Genomic DNA, 11,797 nt, shown 5'->3' with positions numbered 1-11,797 from the left:
ATTAATTCTCTATATGTTAAATAAATTGAATATGGTAACTGAATTTTCTACCAAGAAGACTCAGATGTAGATGAATGCACTAGCAGATTCTCTGAAACAATTTAGAAAGAAATATTTACCTGTTATATAATTCTTTCAGCGAATATAATAAAGATGAAGAAAAACTTTGCAAATTGTGTTATGAGGTCAGATTTACCCTCATATCAAACCTGACAAAGAAAGTACAAGTAAAAAAATATAAGTTATAAACTTTCATGAACATGCAAAAATCATAAGTAAACTATTTGCAAATTGAACCCCATGACATATGAGAAGGATAATACATCATGACCAAGAAAGGTTTATTCCAGGAATGCAAGTTAAAGAAACAGTCAACAGAGTGAAGGGGCAACCTACAGAATAGGAAACCGTATATCTAATAGGGGGTTAATATCCAAAATACACAAGCTACTCCAACAACTCAACAGCAAACAAAACAAAAAGCAAACTAATAACCAGATTTAAAAGTGGGCTAGGGACTTGAATAGACATTTTTTCAAAGAAGATATCAAATGACCAAGAGACATATTAAAAAAATATGCCCAACATCACTAATCATCAGGGAAATGTAAATCAAAGCCACAATGGGATATCACCTCACTTCTGTTAGGATAGGATGGCTATTGGTCACAATATCACAATGAGGTTTTTTATATATATGTATATATATATTTATACACACATATATATTTAGAGAGAGAGAGACAGACACAGACAGACAGACAGCAAGTGTTGTTGAAGATGTTGAGAAACTGAAACCCTTGCATACTGTTTTTGGGAATGTAAAATGTTGCAACTGCTATGAAAAACAGTATGGAAAGTCCTCAGAAATTAAGAATAGAACCACCATTTGATCCAGCAGTTCCACTTCTGGGTATATATCTGAAGGAAACAAAATCACTGTCTTAAAGAGGTATCTGCACTCCCAAGTTCATTGCAGTATTATTCACCATAACCAAGACATGCACACAACCTAAAAAGTTTATCAATACAAAACCAAAACATGAATTATAAAAGGTAAATTTATGAAGTGGATATTATCAATATTACAAATTTATGCTCTTTGAAAGATACTATGAAGAAAATTAAAAGTAAAACCACAGACTGAGAGTACATATTTGCAATATATATTAGACAAAAGAATCCAGAATATATAAAGAACTCTTAAAAATCAACAATAAGAACACACAAACCCAATTAACATCTGGGATAAGCAAAGCTAAGTAAAAGAAGCTAGGTTCCAAATCATACAATATGACATTTTGGAAAACAAAAATGTAGGATGGAGAACAGATAACAAGTTGCTAGAGATTAAGGGTTTGACTACAAAGGGTCAGTATGATGGAATTTTTCTGATGGAACACAAAATGATGAGGTAATGTAACAGTTTTGTTTCTTGATTGTGAGTATGGTTATAAGAATCTATTTGTTAAAATCTGTAGAACTGTACAGCAAAAAATAAAATTTACCACATTAAATTAAAAATAAGTTAAAAATTGAGCTAAATATTTGAACGAACACGTCACGAAAGGAGATGTACAAATGTTCAACAAGCACATGAAAGATGTTTAACATTACTACCTATTAGGGAAATGAAAATTAAAACCACACTAATAGACCACCACACAACCACTGGATGAATAAAATTAAAAGATTGAAAATTATGAGTGCTGGTGATGTTGCAGAACAAGTGAAACTCTCATACATTGCTGGTGGGAGTGCAAAATGTTATAGCTACATTGGCAAACAATTGGGAAATATCATAAGTTTAAATATATACTTAATATATAACTCAACAATCTCATTCTTAGATATTCATTCATTTATTTCAAACACATATCCACAAATGACTTGTACGGAATCTTCGTAGAAGCTTTGTTCACAATAGCCTTCAATCTGGAAAAGAGTTTAACACTTTTTGACAGGTGAATGGATAAACATTATAGTATATTTATATAATGTAAAACTACTCAGCAATAAACAGCAATAAATATGTGCGGAAAATCATGGAGAAATCTCCAATACATTATGATGAGTTAAAAAGCCACTCTCAAAAGAATATATGGCTTATAATTCTATTTATATGAAATTCTAGAAATGACAAAAACAAGTTTTTTGAGAGAAAGAAGATAAGTTGTTGCCTAGGGCTTGGAGCATGAGGGAATATTTTGGGTGATAGAAATTCTACATCTTGATTGAGGTGGCTGTTTTATGGGTGTACGTATTGTTAAACTCATTAAACTGTAAATGTAAAATGGCTACATTATCCTGTATGTAAATGATACCTCAATAAATTTAATCTTAAAAACTAAATTATTGCTATTCTCTGCATTAACATCATAAAGCAAAAATGGCCATCTCAATATATGTGCCAAAAGAACTGATAAATTGATAAATACCTGTTTAGGATTAAAATTCTTGGCAAACTTGATTTCAGTCTGATAAAGGGTATTTGCAATCTACAGATGACATGTTACTTGATTTCTCACTATGATTTCTTTTATCAGAGCATTGTAGTTTCCTTTTTATAGATCTTGTACATATTTTGCTAGATTTATACCTAAGTGTTTAATTTCTCTTGGTGCTAAAGTAAATGGTGTTGTGCTTTTAATTTCAAATTCCAATTGTTCATTTCCGGTGCTTAGAAAAGTAACTGACTTTTGTATATTAACCTTGTATTGTACAATCTTGCTATAATCATTTTTTTCCAGGATAAGTTTTTGCTGATTCTTTGGGATTTTTACATAGATAATTATGCTATTTGTAAAAACAAAATACAAAACCAATTTTAGATCTACCATTCCAATATGTATACCTAAATTTACTTTTCTTTTCTTACTGCATTAGCTAGGACTTATAGTATGATGTTGAATAAGAGTGGTGAGTGAGGACATCCTTGCCTTTTTCCTGATCTTAGAGGGAAAGCATCTAGTTTCTTGCCATTAAGTATGATGTTAACTATGGACATTTTTGTAGATGTTCTTTATCAAGTTGAGGAACTTCCTCTCTATCCCCAGTTTGCTTAGAGTTTTCATCCTAAATGGGTGTTGAATTTTATTAAATGCATTTTATGCATCTATTGATAAGGTTGTTTGATTTTTTTAGCCAGCTGATATGATGGGTTACATAAATTGATTTAATTAGTTGAAGCAGCCTTGTATGCCTAGAATAAATTCAACTTGGTTACAGTGTGTAATTCTTTTTATACATTGCCGGATTCTGTTTGCTAGTATTTTGTTGGGGATTTTTGATTCTATGTTCATGAGATATATTGATTTGTAGTTTTTCTTTCTTATAATGTCATTGTCTGGTTTGGTATTAGGTTAATGCTCACTTCATAGAATAAGTTAGAATTTCCTATGCTTCTATTTTTTGGAACAAATTATAGACAATTAGTACAAACTCTTCCTTAAATATTTGGTAGAATACACCAGGGGACCCATCTGGATCTGGTGCTTTCTGTTTTGGAAGGTTATTAATTATTCATATTATTTCCTTAATAGACATAAGCCTGAGTGACATCAACAAAATGATGGACTGGGAAGCTCCAGGCCCTGGTTCTTCCACAGAAACACTTAAAAAATCTAGAGACTGACAAAAATGTCTTTATAGGAGTTCTGGAAAACAATCAAAGTCCTACAATATTCAAGTGATTGCCCAATAAAGAAAAAGCCACATTCAAAATGGTAGGAATTTCCATGGTGTATTTGTTTGCTTTTTATGCCACACTCTCCTTGGAATGGAAATGTTCCAGTATGGAGGAAGCAGAAGTTCACTTCCCAGTTTCCTCCTTTAAACTGGAAGGAGTAGAGCAGACTTTATTTGCCACAATTTAGCTGGTTTGGGGGCTATCTAAAGAACTATTCTCTGTTTTGCTCAAATTTGTTCTTGGATAGGAGAAGTAGTGAGGATACCTTGGGAGGGCTGCAGGAATACTGACAAGTGGAAACACACAACAGACTATCAAAGTCTTTGAGGAAAGATTCTTTCAGAAATTAATGATATTTAAAAGCAATTGAGTAAATGGGAAAATAAAAAAATCCACACACAGGCTGAGGCAAGACACATGTTCAAAATAAAGGCCTAAGAAGATAGTAAGCTTTCTCCTCATGCTTGTCAGAAGGCTCAGAATCAAGGCCCAGTTAATTAGTGAAGGACTTCCCCAGCATAGAGCCAGTCTGCAAAAACTGAGACGATTGGCAGATTTTACAAATGTCCAGTTTTCAACAGCAGCAGCAACAAAATCACAAGGCATACATAGAGACAGGAAAACATGGCTCATTCAAAGGGATAAAATGAAGTGCCAGACACTATCCCTGAAGACACACAGACAACAGATTTACGTGACAAAGACTTTAAAACAACTGACTTAAATATGCTCAAAAAGCTAAAAAAAAAAAAAAAAAGACAAGAGCTAAAGGAAATCAGGACAATGATGTATGATTGAAATAAGAATATCAACAAAGAGAAACCATAAGAAGAAAATAAAAATTCTGGAGCTGAAAATTAATAACTGAATAAAATAATTAACTAGAGAAGTTCAACAGCAGACTTGAGCAGGTAAAAGGAAAAATCAGTGAGCTTAAAGATAGGACTTTTGTGATTAGTGAGCCTGAGGAGCAGAAATACAAAATGAATGAAAACAATAATGAGATCCTAAGGGACTTACGAGGCATAATAAAATAGGCCAATATACAATTTATGGGAGTCCCAGAAGGAGACAAGAGAAGGGGACATAGAGATTATTTGAAGAAATAATGGATAAAAATTTGTCAAATTTAAAGACATGACTACAAATTCAAGAAGGTCAACAAATGTTCATTAAGATAAACACAAAGAAATTCGTACCAAGAAATATAATTCAATTGTGGAAAGCTAAAGACAGAATTTTGAAAGTAAAAAGCAACTCATCACATACAAGGAATCTTCAATAAGATCATTACCCAGTTTCTCAGCAGAAATTTTGGAGGCCAGAAGACAGTGAAATGACATACTTATGGGGCTGAAAGAAAAACAAATATCAACTGAGAATCTTTTCTTTTTTGTGTTAAAATGGACTTTATTCCCCCTCAGCTTTCTTGAGGTATAATCAACAAATAAAATCATATGTATTTAAAGTGAACAACATGATGATTTGCTAAACATAAATGTTGTGAAATGATTAACACAATCACATTAATTAACACATCCATCAGTTAACGTTGGTTTTTTTGTAGGGGAGGTGAGAATGTTTAAGATCTATTCTCTTAGAAACCTAAAATATACATTATAATGTTATTAACTAGAATCACCATGTTGTACATTAGATACTCAGAATTTATTAATCTTATAACTGAAAGCTTGTAGCCATTGACCAGCATATCCCCATTTTCCCAGCCTCCCAACCCCATTAATCACTGGTTTACTCCCTGTTTCTGTGAGTTTCTTTTTTTTTTTTTAGATTTCACCTATAAGTGAGGATATACAATATTTGTCTTTCTCTGTCTAGTTTCTTTCACTTAGTGTAATGTGCTCCAGTTTCACCCATGTTGTCACAAAAGGCAGAATTTCTTTATTTTTCATCATTGAATAATATTCATATATATGTATCACATCTTATTTATTCATCCATTCATCAATGAGTACTTGTGTTTTTCCATATCTTGGCCTTCATGAATAATGCAGCAATGAACATGAGAGTGTTGATACCTCTTTGAGATGATTTTGTCTCCTTTGAATATATACTTAAGAGTAGGATTGCTGGTCATATGGTAGTTCTATTTTTAACTTTTTGAGAAACCTCCATACTATTTTCCATAATTGCTGTACAAATTTACATTCCCACCAACAGTGGACAGGGGCTCCCTTTTCTCCACATTCTTGCCAACATTTGTTATTTTTTTTTTTTAAAAGACATCTTAACAGATGTGAAGTAACACCTCCTTGAGATTTTGATTTGAAATTTCCCTGGTGATGTTAAGCACCTTTTAATGTAATTGTTGACCATCTGTATGTCTTTTGTTTTCCTATTGAGGTATAGTTGGTGTACAACATTATATAAGTTTCAGGTTTGCAACATAGTGATTCACAAATTTAAAGATTATGTTCCATTTACAGTTATAAAATATTGACTATATTCCCTGTTATATAATATATCTTTGTAGCTAATTTGTTTTATGCATAGTAGCATATACCTCTTAATTCCTTACCCCTATCTTACCCCTCTCCCTTCCTTTTCCCCACTGGTAACTGCTATTTTGTTCTCTATACCTGTGAGTTTGTTTCTTTTCTGTTATAGTCACTAGTTTGTTTTACTTTTTAGATTCCACATATAAGTGATATCATGCAATATTTGTCTTTCTCTGTTGACTTATTTAATTTAGCATAATGACCTCCAAGTCCATCCGTGTTGTTGCCAATGGGAACATTTCATTCTTTTTTATGACTGAGTAGTATTCCATTATGTATATATAATTATATATAATATTATATATATAATATCTTCTTTATCTGTTCTTCTATTGATGGACATTTAGATTGCTTTAATAACTTTGCAATTGTAAATAATGCTGCTATGAACAATAGGGTGCATGTATCTTTTTGAATTAGAGTTTTTGGGATTTTTTTCAGGGATATATACCCAGGAGTGGAATTGCTGGGTCACATGATCTTCTGTTTTTAGTATTTTGAGAAACTTCCGTACTGTTTTCCATAGTGGCTGCACCAATTTACATTCCCACCATCAGTGTACAAGGGTTCCCTATTCTTCTCATCATGGCCAACATTTGTTATTTGTGTTCTTTTTAATGAGAGCCATTCTGACAGGTGTGAGGTGATGTCTTATTGTAGTTTTGATTTGCATTTCCCTGATAATTAGCGATGTTGAGCATCTTCTCATGTGCCTGTTGGCCATATGCATTTATTCTCTGGAAAATGTTTATTCAGTTTTTCTGCCCATTTTTCATTTGGGTTGTTTGCTTTTTTGTTGTTGAGCTACATAAACTATTTATATATGTTGGAATATTAACCTCTAATCAGTCATATCATTTGGAAGTATTTTCTACCATTCAGTAGATTGTCTTCATTTTGTCGATGGTTTCCTTCCCTGTGCAAAAGTTTTAAAGTTTAATTAAGTCTCATTTGTTATTTTTGCTTTTATTTCCTTTAGGAGACATATCCAAAAAAACATTGCTGTGATTTATGTCAGAGTGTTCTGCCTATGTGTTCCTCTGGGACTTTTATAGTATCTGATCTTACATTTAGGTCTTTAATCCATTTTGAGTTTATTTTTGTATATGGTGTCAGAGAATGTTCTAATTTCATTCTTTTACATGTAACTGTCCAGTTTCCCAAGCACCACTTATTGAAGAGACTGTCTTTCCTCCATTGCATATTCTTGCCTCCTTTGTCATAGATTAATTGACCATAAGCACATGGGTTTATATTTGGGCTCTCTATCCCATTCCATTGACCTGTGTCTGTTTTTGTGCCAGGACCATACTGTTTTGATTACTGTAGCTTTGCAGTATATTCTGAAGTCAGGAAGTATGATTCCTCCAGCTCCGTTCTTCTTTCTCAAGATTGTTTTGGTTATTTAGGGTTTTATGTGTTTTCATGCAAAGTTTGCAATTATTTGCTCTAGTTCTATGAAAAATTTCATTGACAATTTGATAGGGATTGCAATGAATCTGTAGACTGTCTTGTGTAGTATGGTCATTATAACAATATTGATTCTTCCAATCCGAGAACATGGTATATCTTTCCATCTGTTTCTGTCATCTTCAATTTCTTTCATCAGTGTCTTATAGTTTTTGAAGTAAAGGTCTTTTTCCTCATTAGGTAAGTTTATTCCTAGGTATTTTACTCTGTTTGATGTGATGGTAAATGGGATTGTTTCCTTAATTTCTCTTTCTGATACTTTGCTCTTCGTGCATAGAAATGCAACAGATTTCTGTATATTAATTTTGTATCCTGCAACTTTACCAAATTGATTGATGAGCTGTGGTAGTTTTCTGGTGGTGTCTTAGGGTTTTCTATGTATAGTATCATGTCATTTGCAAACACTGACAGTTTTACTTATTCCTTTCCAATTTGGATTCTTCTTATTTATTTGTATTCTCTAATTGCTGTGGCTAGGACTTTTAAAACCATGTTGAATAGAAGTGGTGAAGCTGGGTGTAATTGTCTTGGTCCTGATCTCAGACAAAATGCTTTCAGCTTTTCACTGTCTAAAAAAATTTTTTTTATTGAAGTACAGTTACAATGTGTCAATTTCTGATATACCTTTTCACTGTTGAGTATGATGTTAGCTATGGGTTTGTCATATATGGCCTTTATTAGATTGAGGTATGCTCCCCTTATGCTCACTTTCTGGAAAGTTTTTATCATAAATGGATGTTGAATTTTATTAAAAGGGTTTTCTGCAACTATTAAGCTGATCATCTGGTTTTTATTCTTCAATTTGTTAATGTGGTATATCACATTGATTGATCTGTAAATATTAAAAAATCCTTGCATCTCTGGGATAAAACCCACTTGATCATGGTGTATGACCTTTTTAATATCTTGTTGAATTTGGTTTGGTAGTATATTGTTGAGGATTTTTGCATGTATGTTCATCAGTGATATGGGCCTGTCATTTTCTTTTTTTGTGATATCTTTGGTTTTGGTATCAGGATGATGCTGGCCTCATACAATGAATTTGGAAGTATTCTTTCCTCTGAAATGTTTTGAATAATTTGAGAAAGATAAGTGTTAACTCTTCTTTTAATGTTTGTTAGAACTCACTTGTGAAGCCATCTGATCCTGGGTTTTTGTTGGGAGTTTTAAAATTACTGATTTAGTCTCATTACTGGTGATTTGTCTGCTCATATTTTCTATTTCTTCCTGATTCAGTCTTGGGAGATTGTGCCTTTCTAAGAATTTGTCCATTTCTTCTAAATTGTCCATTTTATTGATATTTAGTTGTTCATAGTAGTCTCCTATGATTTTTTGTGTTTCTGTAGTGTAGGTTGTAACTTCTTTTTCATTTCTGATTTTATTGATTTGGACCCTCTTTTCCTTTCTTGATGTGTCTGGCTAAAGGTTTATCAATTTTGTTCTTATTTTCAAGAAATCAGCTCCTAGTTTCATTGATCTTTTCTAATTTTTTTTACTCTCTATTTTCTTTCTTTCTGCTCTGATCTTTATGGTTTCTTTACTTTTACTAACTTTGGGTTTTGTTTGTTCTTCTTTTTCTAGTTCCTTTAGGTATATGCTTAGGTTTCTGTGATTATTCTTGAGTCCTAGAGTAAGCTTGTATAGCTTGTACAACTATAAACCTCCCTCTTAGAACTACTGTTGCTGCATTCCATAGATTTTGGATTATTGTGATTTTGTTTTCACTTGTCTTCAGGTATTTTCTGCCTTAATTTCTTCAGTATTATATTGTTTAACCTCCACATGTTTATGTTTTTTGAAGTTCTTTTCATATAGTTGATTTCTAGTCTCACAGCATTGTGGTTGGAGAATATGCTTGATATGGTTTCAATTTTCTTGAATTTACTGAGGCTTTCTTTCTGGTCCAGCATGTGATCTGTCCTAGACAATGTTCCATGTGCACTTGAAAAGAATGTATATTATGATACTTTTAGATGAAATATTCTTTATGTATCTACTAAATCAATCTCATCTAAATCAGTCTCATCTAATGTATCATTTAAGACCAGTGTTCCCTTATTGATTTTCTGTCTGGGTGCTCTATCCCTGACGTAAGTGTGGTGTTAGAGATCCCTACTATATCTGTATTATTGTGAATTTCTCCCTTTATACCTGTTAATATTTGCTCTCTCTATATAAGTGATCCTTGTTGGGTGAATATATATTTACAATTGTTTTATCTTCTTGTTGAATTGATCCCTTGATCATTATATAATGTCCTTCTTTGTCTCTTACAACAGCCTTTATTTTAAAGTATATTTCATCTGATGTAAGTTTTTCAACCCCAGCTTTCTTTTGATTTTCATTTGCATGTAATACCTTTTTCCATTCCTTCACTTTCAGTCTATGTGTGTCTTTAGTGTTGAAGTGAGTCACTTATAGGCAGCATATATACAGGTCTTGTTTTTCTATCCATTCTTTTTGTTGGAGAATTAGGTCTATTTTCATTGAAAGTAATTATTTATATGTATGTTCTTATTGCCACTTTGTTCATTGTTTTTGTGTTGTTTTTGACAATCTTTTTCTTCTTTCTTCTTTGTTCTCTTTTTTTTGTGAGTTGATGACTGTCTATTGTTATCTTTAGATTTCTTTTTTTATGTGTATGCAAATCTATTATCAATTTTTGGTTTGTGGTTACCATGAGGTTTATGTATAGCAACCTATATATACACATGATTGTTTCAAATTTTTTACTTCTTAATTTTAAATATGAATAAAAACTGTGTGTTTGTACTTTCTTCTCACAATTACTGCTTTTGATATCATATTTTACATCTAATTGTTTTGTATATCCCTTAACTGCTTATTGTGGGTTCAGAAAATTTTACTACTTTTGTCTTGTAACTTTCCTACTAGCTTTGTGCATGGATGATTTCCTACCTCTGCTGTATGTTTGCCTTTACCAATGAGCTTTTCACTTTCATAATTTTCATGTTTCTTTTTGCGACCTTTTCTCTTTTGCTTACAGAAAGAAGTTCCTTTAACATTTCTTCTATAGCTGGTTTGGTGGTGCTGGATCCTTTTTAGCTTTTGCTTGTCTGTAAAGCTTTTAATATCTCCATCAATTCTGAACAAGAGCCTTGCTGGGCAGAATATTTTGATTGTAGGTACTGCCCTTTCATTATTTTAAATATATCATTCCACTCCATTCTGTCCTGCAGAGTTCCTGGTGTAAAGTCAGCAGATGGACTTATGGGAGTTCCCTCACTTGTTACTTGCTGCTTTTGCCTTGCTGCTGTTGACTAAAAAATAATGCATGACATAAAAGTTGAGAATTATGTTTTTTAATGGGCATTTTGAGAACTTAAGCCTGCGAGACAGCCTCTCAGATAGCTCTGAAGTACTGTTCCAAAGAAGTAAGGGAGGAGCCAGGATATCTAGGAGTTTTTATAAAAAAAAACCCACCAAAAAACAGTCAAAATGTCAAAAGATTACTGTTAATTAACAAAAACCAGACATCTCAAGTTAATGAATTAAGAACTTTTATATCTGTAGGAAGATGCAAAAGTCTGGGCTAATTGAAATCATTCTTTTGATATGTGCCTTAACTATCTAGGGCCAGTATCCTGTTTTCCTCCATCCTGAAACCCCTCAGGGTACAGAGTTGGGAGTGGCTGCAGTGGCTGATTGCTTGATGGCTGCAAAATCCTTTGTTTACTGATATGGCAGTCAACAATGTTCATCCACAGTGTCTCCTCTGTTATTTATTTGACTAATGTTTGGGAGGCATTTCATGGCCAGTTTTGTCCCACGACGCTAGGAAGGCTCATTCCTAGATCAGGCAAAGATTCCATTGATAGGCCACTCAATGTGCTAATTTTTTTTTTCATTGTATTAGGCCTTGTTGATAATCTGAAATTCTCCGGATTGCTTGTTTTACTAGTCTATTATGATCCAGGAAATGTTTTCCCTTGTTGCTTCTTCCCATATCTAAAATTGCAGTGTTACAATTATTCTATGTATATTTATATATATGATCAATTACCTCAAGACATTTAGCCATCATTAATTTTGTCAAAGGCCTGGCTATACTTTGGGTAATGCAAGAGATGACAATCTTATAAAACATACAGGATACAAG

The sequence above is a fragment of the Camelus dromedarius genome, chromosome X (genome assembly GCF_036321535.1).
Source record: "Camelus dromedarius isolate mCamDro1 chromosome X, mCamDro1.pat, whole genome shotgun sequence".
NCBI lineage: Eukaryota > Metazoa > Chordata > Mammalia > Artiodactyla > Camelidae > Camelus > Camelus dromedarius.
This window is presented reverse-complemented; position numbering follows the sequence as displayed.